Source organism: Tamandua tetradactyla, chromosome 8 (assembly GCF_023851605.1).
Source record: "Tamandua tetradactyla isolate mTamTet1 chromosome 8, mTamTet1.pri, whole genome shotgun sequence".
Classification (NCBI taxonomy): Eukaryota; Metazoa; Chordata; class Mammalia; order Pilosa; family Myrmecophagidae; genus Tamandua; species Tamandua tetradactyla.
The window spans coordinates 103,022,340-103,034,633 of record NC_135334.1 but is presented as its reverse complement, the minus strand read 5'-3'; the positions used below and the strand labels follow the sequence as shown (position 1 = coordinate 103,034,633).

General features: G+C 45.3%; 1 long non-coding RNA gene across 2 annotated transcripts in view; it reads left to right on the top strand.

Moving 5' to 3' along the window:
• Nucleotides 1-12,211, top strand: part of LOC143643710 (uncharacterized) — a 97,246-nt gene extending 85,035 nt beyond the window's left edge. For both annotated transcript variants that reach the window (XR_013156339.1, XR_013156340.1), the window contains exon 3: nucleotides 10,476-12,211. This is a non-coding gene — a long non-coding RNA (uncharacterized LOC143643710). The remainder of the gene's footprint in view (nucleotides 1-10,475) is intronic.
• The last annotated feature ends 83 nt before the right edge of the window (nucleotides 12,212-12,294 follow it).

The window sequence follows — 12,294 nt, the reverse complement described above, 5'->3', positions numbered from 1 at the left end:
CATCTCCAGATAGCTACTGATTTCTCTAGCAATTTCTTCTTTGACCCACTCATTGTTTAAGAGTGTGCAATTTAATCTATATATTTTGAAAGTTTTTATTCTTTTGTGGTTATTGATTTCCAGCTTCACTCTATAGTGATCAGAGAAAGTGCTTTGAATAATTTCTGTGTTTTTAAATTTATAAAGACCTGTTTTGTACCCTAGCATATGATCTATCTTGGAGAATGTTCCAGGAGTACTAGAGAAGAATGTATATCCTGGTTTTGGGGGGTGTAATGACCTGTATATGCCTGTGAGATCTAATTTACTTATCAAATTGTTTAAGTTCTCTATTTCCTTGTGATTCTTTGTGTGGTTGTTCTGTCGATAGAGGAAAGTGGTGTATTGAAGTCTCCTACTATTATTGTTGAAACTTCCATTGCTCCCTTCAGTTTTGTCAATGTACTTTGGAGTGCCTTGATTGGGAGCATAGACATTTGTGATTGTTATTTTTTTTTGTTTAATTGTCCTTTTTACTAAAACATAGTGCCCTTCTTTGTCTCTTATGATGTCTTTACATTTAAAGTCTATTTCGTCTGATATTAGCATAGTTACATGTGGTTTCTTTTGGTTATAGCTTGCACGGAACATCTTTCCCCATCCTTTCACTTTCAACCTATTTGTATCCTTGTGTCTAAAATGAATCTCTTTTAAAGCAGCATAAAGATGGATTATATTTCTTAATCCACTCTGCCAATCCGTATCTTTTAATTGGTAGGTTTAGTCTGTTAATATTCAAAGTTATTACTATAAAGGCATTTCTTGAATCCACAATCTATCCTTTGGATTATATTTGTCAGATCTATATGTTTTTTTCTGTCTTTCTCTTTTTATCCTTTAGGTTACCCTACTGGTACTCTTCAATTCTGTGCCCTCTTCCAGACCTCCCCTCCTGTTTTTGTTTTGTTTTTTTTTCAGTCTAAATCCCTTTAGTATTTCTTGTAGAGCTGGGTCCTTGTTGACATATTCCCTCAGCCTTTTTTTTTTTTTTTTGCAAGGGCAGGCCCCGGGAATCGAACCCCTCAGCTTTTTTTTTGTCAGTGGAAATTTTAATCTCTCCCTTGGTTTTGAAGAACAATTTGGCTGGGTGCAGAATTTTTGACTGAAAGTCTTTCTCTTTCAAGATCTTAAATATATCATACTACTGCCTTCTTGACACCATAGTGCCAGTTGAGTAGTCTGAACTCAGTCTTATGTGGTTTTCCTTGTATGTAGTAGATTGCTTTTTCTCTTGCCACTTTCAGTATTTTCTGCTTCTCTTCAATATTTGACAGACAGATTAGTATGTGACTTGGGGTAGGCCTGTTCAGATTTATTCTACTTGGAATTCATTGGGCTTCTTTGATATGCGTATTCATGTCTTTAATAAAGGTTGGGAAGTTTTCCCCCATTATATCATCCACTTATCTTCCTAGTCCTTTACTCTTCTCTTCTCCTTCTGGGACACCAAATGATTCTGATATTTGTGCACTTTGTTTTGTCCATCATTTTTCTAAGCTCCAATTCAAAGTTTTCCATCATTTTTTGTTATTTACACTTTCGTGTGTTCAAAATCACTTTCCTGCCCTCTAGTTTGCTTATTCTTTCTTCTGCCTCTTCAAATCTGCTATTGTGTGAATCTAGTGTATTTTTTATTTGGTCTACAGCATCTTTAATCTCTGTGATATCTGCTATTTTTCTATTTATTCTTTCAAATTGCTCTTTATGCTCTTCTTGTGTCTTCTTGATCTCTTTTATGTTATTAGCCATCCCACTGATTTTATTTAGTAAAATTATATGAATGTCTTTGATTAGTTGTTCCAAAATCTGTGTCTCCTCCAGTGTTTTAATTTGGTCATAAGACTGGGCTGTATCTGTCTACATCTTCATATGGTTCGTTATATTCTGTTATCTTCATGGCATGTATATATTTTGATAGGGTTACTCTGGCTATTGATTTCCTTCAGTAGTTTAGCTTTTGTTTTTTTGGCATGGTCAGTGTGCTGGTTTGAAAGGAAGTATGCCCCCTAAGAAAAGCCATGCTTTAATATAAATCCCATTTCATAAAGGTAGAATCATCCCTATTCAATACTGTATATTTGAAACTGTAATGAGATCATCTCCCTGGCTGATGTGATTTAGTTAAGAATGGTTGTTAAACTGGATTAGGGGATGACATGTCTCCACCCATTTGAGTGGGTCTTGATTGGTTTATTGGAGTCCTATAAAGAGGAAATATTTTGGAGAATGAGAGACTCAGAGAGAGCAGAGAATGCTGCAGCACCACGAAGCAGAGAGTCCACCAGCCAGCGACCTTTGGAGATGAAGAAGGGAAATGCCTCCCGGGGAGCTTTATGAAACCAGAAGCCAGGAGAGTAAGCTAGCAGATGACGCCGTGTCTGCCATGTGCCCTTCCAACCGAGAGAGAAGCCCTGACTGTGTTCGCCATGTGCCTTTCCAGATGAGAGAGAAACCCTGAACTTCATCGGCCTTCTTGAACCAAGGTATCTTTCCCTGGATGCCTTTGATTGGACTTTTCTATAGACTTGTTTTAATTCTCGGCCTTAGAACTGTAAACTAGCAACTCATTAAATTCCCCTTGTTAAAAGCCATTCCGTTTCTGGTATATTGCATTCCAGCAGCTAGCAAACTAGAACAGTCAGGCACAGGGAATCGAACCTGCGTCTCCGGCATGGCAGGCGAGAACTCTGCCTGCTGAGCCACCATAGCCTGCTCAGTCTAAAGCTTTTCATTTGTGGGATGGGTGTGGAGCAGAATGAGGGGCATGGGGAGGGACACACAGTGCAGTTGCGGGTTGTGGTGCAGATACATGCACGTGTCTGGGACTCTACATTGGTGCCTGGGAGTGTGGGGTGTGGGTCACAGGGTTGTGGACATGTGGTTCAGGGGCTGTGGAGGCAAGGTGCAGCTCAGGCAGGATTTGGAGTGCAGGAACAATGTGTGGCTTGGGGGACACAGAGGTAGGGTGTGGCAGGAGGTGGATGGGGTTGCTGAGTAGAAGGGTGGGCAGGATGTGGGTGGGTGCATGAAGCGTGTGGGCCATTTGTGTCAGGTTGTGGGGTACAGGACACAGAAGATGTGGCTGTGTGAGTGTGTATGGGTGGGGCACAGCTCATGGAGGTTGTGGGGTGTGTCAGGGGTGAATGATGACATGTGGGCAGGGCCCTGGCATGTGTGTGGGATGGGGGTGGGGTCAGAGTTCCTGCTTGTGCAGGGCAGAGGCTATGTGGCACAAATGTGCCAAGGGTAGGGGAAGGGCACTTGTGTCATAGGGTGGGACAAGGTTGTACACATATATGGAGCAAGGGAAATGGGGTTCAGAAGTTAAGAGGTCCGTGCTGGGATATGTGTGCCCAGCAGGGAGCATGTGGCTGTGCTACTGCATGGATCTTGGGGACAGGGCCCCGGTGTGCACGTGGGCAGAGTTCAGGTGCAGTGGGTGGGATTGTGCCTGCATGGGCTGGGGGTGGGTGGGGCCTGGATGCTCAGGTCAGGGCTTGTCCAGAGCTGAGGGGGCGTGCATGAGTGGGTGCATGTGTGTGTGCACTTGTCTGGGGGACAGATGCTGATGTGCACATGCACAGAGCTGAAGGAGGGGTGCAGAGGTGCTGGGCAGGGTTGAGCGATTGTATGGGCTGGGTGCGGGTATGGCCCAGGTTTGAAGGTGAGCACCTGCAGCTGAGATGCACAGATGACTGCCTGCAGTGGGCAGAGAGGATGAGATGGGGGTCGAGGAGCTGGCCATGGGGTATATGGGTCTCAGAGATGTGGGTCAGGCTTGCATGCATGTGGGGGGTGAGGATGTGGGACAGGGATGTTTGGAGCATGGTAGGAGTGGGGTGACAGGGTTTGGGTGATGGGGTTCAGGTGCATGGGGTGTTGGGTAAGTCAAAGGGGAAGGGGTGGGGGCGGCACGCATGAGGGTAGCTCATTTAAGGAAAGCAGCTTGGCTTACTTCCTTGTCCTGGTCTCCCTGTCCGTGCACTCTTGATGGCTCTGGGCCTCCATCTGGAAATGGCTGTGCTAGGATACTTGTGCCGTTCATTTACTTTTAATTAATTAAAATGTAAATAGCCGTATGTGGCTGAGGGCTACCTTCTTGGACCGTACAGGTCTAAAGGTGTAGAGTAAATAATCAAGTTCAGGGACAGATTCGCTCTTAGGGCTGCCTGATTCCCAAAGGTCTGGCCTTGCCCACTATTATTACTAACCTAAAGACTCTCATGCTTACTGTCTGGAAAAGACTGGGATCTCTTTCTGGTCAAGTCTCTGGGAAATTATGTCTGATCCAAGGTGTCTCCCTGAACACCCAGCTTCTATGAGTTGTCCTACCTGGAGATTCCTTAGCTGGTGAGTTTGCAGAGTAGTTGCAGGAAAGGCATAGAAAGGAGCCACACACAGTAGACCAGCCTCAGAATGTTCCCTACAATGGGGAGGTAGAGGAAGGGGGGTAAGATCTGATGGGTGGCTTTCAGGGCAAAGAGGGTGTGTGATGATGTTGATCTTGTCATTGCTGAGCCTTTATTGGACCCCAGCTGGCCCTTATGTCACTATCAGACATTGGGTGAACCAGACAGAGACCCCTGGAAAAGATGTTTTGTTAAATTTCAGAACCTGAGCACATTTTATTTTTTTTTCATTTGCTTATTTCTCCATGTAGCTGATAGAGCATTGAAAACTTCTTCTCCCAGGAAATCTTGACCCCATCATCCCTACAAAATTTCAAATCCATCCCCTGCCTCTCTTTCTGCCATCCAACGGCCTCATTGTTCTAGGCCAGGGGTTGGGAAACGTTTTCTATAAAGAGCCAGATTGTAAATATTTTAGGCTCTGTGGGCCATGTAAAGTCTCTGTTGCATAGTCTTCTTTGTGTGTGGTTCTATTGTTTTCAACCACCCTCTAAAAATGTAAAAGCCATTCTTACTCTCCTGGCAGGATTTGGCCTATGAGCCATAATTTATTTCCTGTTCTAGGCTTTATTGCCGTGGGAACAAATGCTTATCAAACTTCATTGGCACATAGATCTTCTGGGTGAGCTTGTTTAAAACGTAGATTCCTGTTCTTCCAGGAGATAATAATAAAGTGTACGTGGGTGTAGGAAATGCATGTTTTAACGAACATTCTAGATGACCATTCTAATGTAGATGACCTGTGGTCCACATTTTGAGAAACATTGTTAGAGGTTGAAGGGTTCTTACAGGTCATTTAGTGACTGACCCCCCAACAGAGGAGGAAGTTGAGTCCAGGGAAGGGAAACGATTTATCCTGAGTCTCTGAGTTAGAGCCACTGAGGAGCTAGCTGTGGGAGTAAGATGATACTGCCCAAAGCAGAGCAAGGAGATGGAGAGAAATTGGATCTTTAGGGATTTAATTTAGCCTCTGGAACAAGCTTTCCTTGAAGGTGGCCCTACTTACTGCATTTTCAGTTATGGGCAAAGGAGCTGACAAAATCTCCTTTATTACTTAAGCCAGTTTGAGTCACATTTTCTCTTACTGCCAGTTAAGAGTACTCTAAATTGATACAGGCCCCTCTTTCCATCAGCCTTCTTTGATCCACCTCTTTTGAGAGAACCGACTTTGAAGGAATACTCCCAAGGCATCATCCAAATGTTTAATCCTTTAAACGTCGAGCCCTTTGTAACGAGCTGGGTAGGCCACACACACTTCCCCGCACCTGAAGGCATAGTGTGCAGAGTCGCAAGTGGGCTGGGCCAGGAATTAGGAAATTTGGCTTGTAATCTTAGTTCTATCATCACGTAACTGTTTGAAATGGACAGATTACTTAACTTCTCTGGGCCTAGCTTTCTCATCAGAAAAATGAGGGGATGGAAAGAGCTATTTTTTAAGGCTCCTTTTGTCCTAGATACTATCATTGCATTCTAATAGTCAACACTACTCTTCTTAGTTTTCACAATTCCCTCCCTTCCTCCTTTTTTCCTTCCTTCCTTCCTTTCTCATTCCCTCCATATTTCTTTCCTTCTTTTCTTCCTTTCTCTTCTCTCTCTCTGTCTTTCTTTTTACCTCTTTTCCAAAGAAGAAACACAAAAATGAAAAATGAGGGCATTGACTTTGGCCCAGTCCTACTCTTTCCTGGCAGAAATTATATTCCTGAGGAGCTCCATTATCTTCACATTTGAATCAACAGCCCTCTATAGTGTCTCAAGGGAACTAGGACTTTTCCTTCTTGGCTAGAAGAATGGAGTTAATTGACACAATGTGAATTTTGATCACATGAAAACAATTTGTTTTTGTTTTTTTCCCCCGCTTTGGTAAAAATAATCAGGCTAGTCAGTTGATAGCAACAACAATTAAAAAAAATGAACTCATCTTTCAGTTTGGTGGTGCCAGTGGAATGAATTACCTGTGCCTGATACTCCTGGGAGAGCAGCCACCTCCTCTTGGCAGGTTTTCCTCTTCATTGAAGGAGGACATTACCTAATTCCACCTTCAACATGTTGTGACAGGAGTCTGGGGATCCCAGGTAGCCAGAGCTCACACTTACATGAAATTGTTCTTGTTTGAGTTTTAATAGCATTTGTTCTTTTTTCTTCTACCTCCGAAGACATTACAGTTTAAAACAGAAAATGGAGTAAAACAGAAAACACAAAAGAAAAAAGTGGCCCCACAAACCACTAGTAAATCCCACAACCCAGAAATGACAACATGCATCTTTTAATTGTTTACTTTTTTTTTTTCTTTTTGCGTGGGCAGGCTTCGGGAATTGAACCCAGGTCTTTGGCACAGGAGAGAATTCTGCCACTGAGCCACTGGTGCACCTCCCTAACTGCTTACTTTTAACAGCTTTGTTTCTAATCGCCGCAGGAATATGTGCTCACTGCTAAAGAAAAACATTAAAAAGGAAAATTAATCACTGCAAATCCTACAGTCGATGTTGATTACATGGAGTCTTTGTCTCTACCACGCCCTGGCCGCCAGCCCCCTGCCTCTCCCCACGTTTGTGCTGTTCCCAGGCTCGGGGATTCCAGGTTCTGTGACCTGCAGGCAGTGGCCTTGGCATAAAGATACAAACGTGTTTACTTTAGTGCTTTGGAATGGTGCGTCCCTGAGGACTGGCCCTAGGGAGGGTCTGTGCATAGAAAAACCACCTCTGCAAAAACACAATGCCACCAATACTCGCCTTCTCTCCCCTCAACAGAATTTGAACAGCTTGTCTGAAAAGCTCCTCAAAGGGGTTTTCAAGCTGGTTTGAATGCCAGAGGTACTCACAGGCGGAAATATGGCCCTAAACACTATTGTTTTATTTGCCCGAGTTAGCTTCTTGTGACATTATGTAATTGACCATCTTTCCCCAGAAACCAGTTCCCTTTTTCTGTCTTTATTACTTCTGCCTGAGATACCATCACTCTCCCTAAGGCCCAAGCTCAACTTTCTTTAGCCCTGTTTTTTCTTTTTTTTTCTGACTAGAAAAGTCTTGAATATTTTCTTACCAGGTAAGTGATAAAGAGAAGTAGAACAAACATTCCATAGGCTTTGGAGTTAAATTCACTTGGCTTTACATTCTGCTTCTGCTGCTGACCAGCTGATGTGGCCTTGGATGAATTGATTAACCTCTTTGATCCTCTCTTTCAGTCTTTGTAAAATATGAGTAGCCATTTTTTATTGAGTGTTTGCTATGTGCCTTACTGATTTCTTCTTAGTGCTTTATATTTATTAACTTATTTAATCCTCATACCACTTTATGAGCTAAGTATAGTAATTCCCATTTTACTGGACAAGGTGACTAGCCCAGAGAGGTTAAGCCAATTGCCTTACGTCACACAGGTAGTAAGTGGCCAAGTCAAGGCTCTTAATCAGCTAGAATATTCTCAATCATTCTGCTACACTGCCCCTCCAGTGAGGGAAATATTTACTCCCAAGGGTATTATGAAGGTTAGAGGAGAATTTAGGGATAGTACCCAGAGCAGGTCCTGACCAGTCCCTAGGGGTGGAATGTGTGTGCAAAAATCAGAGCTCTTTTCAGAATGCAAATGATCTATACATTTTAATGGCCAGGTCATAAGATCCCAGGTACTGTGTTAAATATTTTAAATGAATGATCTCAAGCAATCCTACAGTAGCCCTATGAGGTACGTACCAGTAGCAACCTCATTTCATGGATGGCGTGATTCTGCTTGGTGTGGTTAGGTGACTCTGCCAACGTCACACAGGAAAGGGACAGAGACAAGGTCCAAACCAGGAGCTTCACTTCAGAGCCTAAACTCTTACTCACTTTGCTAAAGGATGTCATCCTCCGTGGTGCTCACATCTCTCTTGGGTGGAGCTGGTGTCCTCTTTGAGAGAATGCAGAGCGGTCTCTGCAGACTGACATTGGTGAGAATCGCTCTGACATCAGGAAGCTTCACTGCAGAGCCTCAAATCAGCAAGAGGGCTGATGGGCAACAGCCCTGGCAGGGACTGGGCAGTGCGACCTCCCAGCCTTCTCCTGTAGACCTTATGTGCTACCTTGGCAGACTTTCACACATTTTCTTAGTGTGGGGATCAGGGTTTGGGAATTTGGGGCGCAAGTGCTGGGATTAGCAAATGAAAGTGGAATAACTGTACATTTTGTGCAAAACAGTTTGGGTTGCAAGGGGTGTGTGTGAGTGTGTTTCTTCCATTAATGTGATGTTTCCTTTGTCTGGTGTGAGAAGGGGGAAAGGACGAAATTTGAGTAGCTACTATGTGCTAGATGCTTTCTGCAAACATTATCTTTTTTGAGTCTTATTACAATTTTTCAAGGTTGGTGGTACCTCCTTTTGTAGAAGAGAAAGCCAAGGCCCAGGAGCCTTAGGCAACTTGTTAGGATCTTGAGGAAATAAAATGGCTGCACTGGTCATTGGAACCAGACCTGTGTGACCCCAAAGCCCAGTGTCTCTCCTGGGCCTAGGACTGAGACTTCACCAGTATGGCTTAAGGCCAACGACTGTGCAGAGTGATTTATAGATCTATCAGTGTACAGTGGGGAAGAAATGCAGTGGCCAGTGCTGTGGGGGTCAAGAGTGATCATCCCACAAGTAAGAAATGGAGCCCTTGGCTTGCCCACACTATTTGTGAAAGTGACTATATTTGTGTTTTTCTTCCAAATATTACTTTTTTTTTTTTTAATTTTGGTTGAAAGAGTGAAGAAGGTGCTGAACTACAATTAGAAACCATTTTCAAGGCGTGAAGTAGTTAACGCGACGTGATGACCTTGGTTGTAGTGGGTGCCCTCACAGAAGGGCAGTTTATCGGAAGATTCTTTCCGTTCGAACTCTGCTGCCCCTGGATGGTTGCTCCGAGAACCACCACGCCATGGCAGCTCTCCCTTATTTGCCTGCTGGATACCTTTCCTCTGGACAGCAAGAACTCCCTCACCCTTCCTTCAGACAGCTATGGCAATTCAGCCTGGACATTAATGAGCTTTGTGGCTGGGCCAGTGAGAACTGCCTCAGTGTGCCCGTCAGTGACTTAATGACCTCTCGCTGTGAGACAAACAGCCCCTGGGCCTTTTTGCCTTTCATGCCCCTTCCTGGAAAAGTGAGCTCCTTCAGGCTGGGGCTGCTTCCTAGAGTTGCTAAGCTTACTTTGGGGGTGGGGTGGGGTGGGGAGAGGAGGCAGCCTCTAGTTTATCCTGGGGCGAGGGAACTCCTTTCACCATAGGCAGCAGCTCCTGGCATTTTCCCTGATGTGTGTGAGGGTCTCGGGTGTTCCGGCTGAGCACATGGAGTTGGCTTTTTAGCTCAGAGAAACTATTCTGAACTGTTAGGCAGACAGTTTAGCTTTGGGGCTTTGACCAAGTAAACAAGGGGGACCCCTCCCCGAACTGGATCAGTTCATTTTCAAAGGCAGGCCTTCCAACTGGTGTCGTCACTGAAGCTAACAGCAAGGACTCTGGACGGTGGTAAGCTGGAGGGCCCCACTCTTTCCAGCCCGTTTAAATCACATTATGATTGATGGTTCCCACAGCAAAAAACAACTGCAGATGAGCAGTTGGGGGGCAAGTAAATAACCACAGTTTGTATTCCTGGCCTCCTCCCTTGCCTGAAGTTGAGGATGTACTGTGAATGGTATAGGGATTTGGTCAGATAAATCCTGGTTCAAATCCCAGCAGCATCAGTTACTGGCTGGGTGGCCTTGGGTAAATTTGCATCACTATTCTGAGTCTCAATTTCCTGGAAGCCAGGGTGGGATAAGGATACTGGTACTGTCCCTTAGGGTTGTTCTGAGGACTAAATAAGATACTACACAGGAGAACTACTTACAGCAGAGCCTGGAAACTAGTCAATGCCTGGCCAACATTAGCTACAATTCTTTTGTGATTGTGTAAAATATTTGGTACAGTCCCTGGCCCTGAGCAAATACTCAATAAATGGTCGTTGTCCCATAGGATCATGAAATGCCAGTGTTGTAAGGGATCTTGCCATAAGTCAAATTAATTTAGCCTTCTCCTTTTGCAGATGAGTTTGCTGGGGGCCAGAGAGAGAGAGAGACAGACTGGTCCAGGATCACACTCCCAGCTGGTAGCAGAGAGAAGACTGATTCATCAGGCTTCCTGCCTTCTCTCTCTTGGAAGAACACCCAACCACCTTCTTTACTCTTTAAACTTAGTTCGGGAGTTATAAAGGTGGGTTTGCTGGAGGAAATGCCATTTTGCAGTGTCGTTCTGAAGAATACAGGCTGCCAGTTTGGTTTGGTTTGGGACTCAGTGTCATGGTGAGAAAACAAAACAAAACACAAAAGCACTGGCCTTGGATCTGCAGAACTAGATTCAAATTTAACCTGCAGCTCACCAGTTCTGTGGCCTCGGGCCAGCAAGTAAACTCCCTGAGACTCAAGTTTCTTCTTTTGATAGACGGGGACATAAACAGCACCCAACGCAAAAGATGGCTGGAACAATTAAGCGAGTTCATTTAAGCTGCTTGGGACAATGCCTGGCATACAGTGTTCAGTAAATGCTGCTGCTATTATATAAGGTTGGCTACAAGGACTGAATACTTGGGCACTCTTTCCTTGACCCTGGCCAATTTTGCCCCTCAATGATCAGGAGAAAGGGGCTTGGGTGAGCTGCAGCCAGGTGGAAGGAGTCACTGAGGATTCCTGGGGCCGTGAGGGAATGCAGAGAGTTGGTCTGTAATCCTGGCATGGATTCAGGGTAGAGATGTGGAAGCCTGGTCTTTCTCTGTGGCTAGTGACCTTGAGAGACACATATCTGCGTCACTCTTCTTCTTTGTTGTCATGGGAGCAGAGGCTTTTCAGGGTTCAATCAGGAGTCACGGGCAAGGCCAAACAGAGAAGCAGGGCAGCTGTCTGGAGAATTCAGGCTGGTGTGGGCTCGGGGCCCAGGCCTTGCTGCCTGTGATAGGGAGGATCACAGCAAAACGTGTCATCTTCTGCCCTGTCTCCCCCTCCCCCTCCACACCCACTCCTCTCCTGCCCAGCTGCTTAGGAGAAGGAAGGAAACTAGGATTTCCCCACTGCCATTGTATACCTGACAGCTTCATCAATCTTAGCTCACCTCATCCTCATGACTCTCAGGGTCTTTTAGGGAAGAGGAAGAGGAGATTGAGAAGCACCCAAGGGCACTTAGAAGGGTGGAGTCAATGTTCAGGTCCCCATCTCTGACTGCAAAAACCCTGATACTGCCACTGTCTGGTGGTCCTTGCTAATCCAGCCAGGATATCACTGGCAGCATCTGGTCTATCAAGAATCAGGTTAGTGCGAAGCCAGAGGAGTCAGAAATACACCTAGAGGCAGGTGACTCCTGGCATTGGTGGCCTGAAGAAGATCTGATGGAGCTTAAAACTCCCTCCTGGGCTAAGCATGCCTCCCTGGCCCCCTGCCCCGTCACCTTCCTGCCCTCAGTGCCCTGGATGGACCCTTGGCCTGGAGGGGCAGCTTGTCCCGGTGCTAGCTCAGCAGGCTTGGCCCTTCGACAATAGCTGGAAGGGCCTCTTAGAGCAAGTACTTCCTGAAGTGCCCAGAACAGCCGCTGTCCTGCAGCTTAGGAACAATCACAGTGGACGCCTGCTTCCGTGTTCCCCCTCGGAGCCTCCTGGGCTTTCCCTATCACCTCTTGACTTGCTTCTGTGGGCTCCAACCTCTAGGAGGGACAGGCAGATGTTAATTGCATGAGGCCACTGCTCAGATGGCTCCTATGCCTAATGGTTTGGGACAGACCTCAGGATTTGTTTTGTTTTCCCAATTCTAGCTGTAATAAAATTCTGGATCCTGACTTTTCTTTATGCTCCCTGTCAACTAACAGTCTCATTCTTGAGT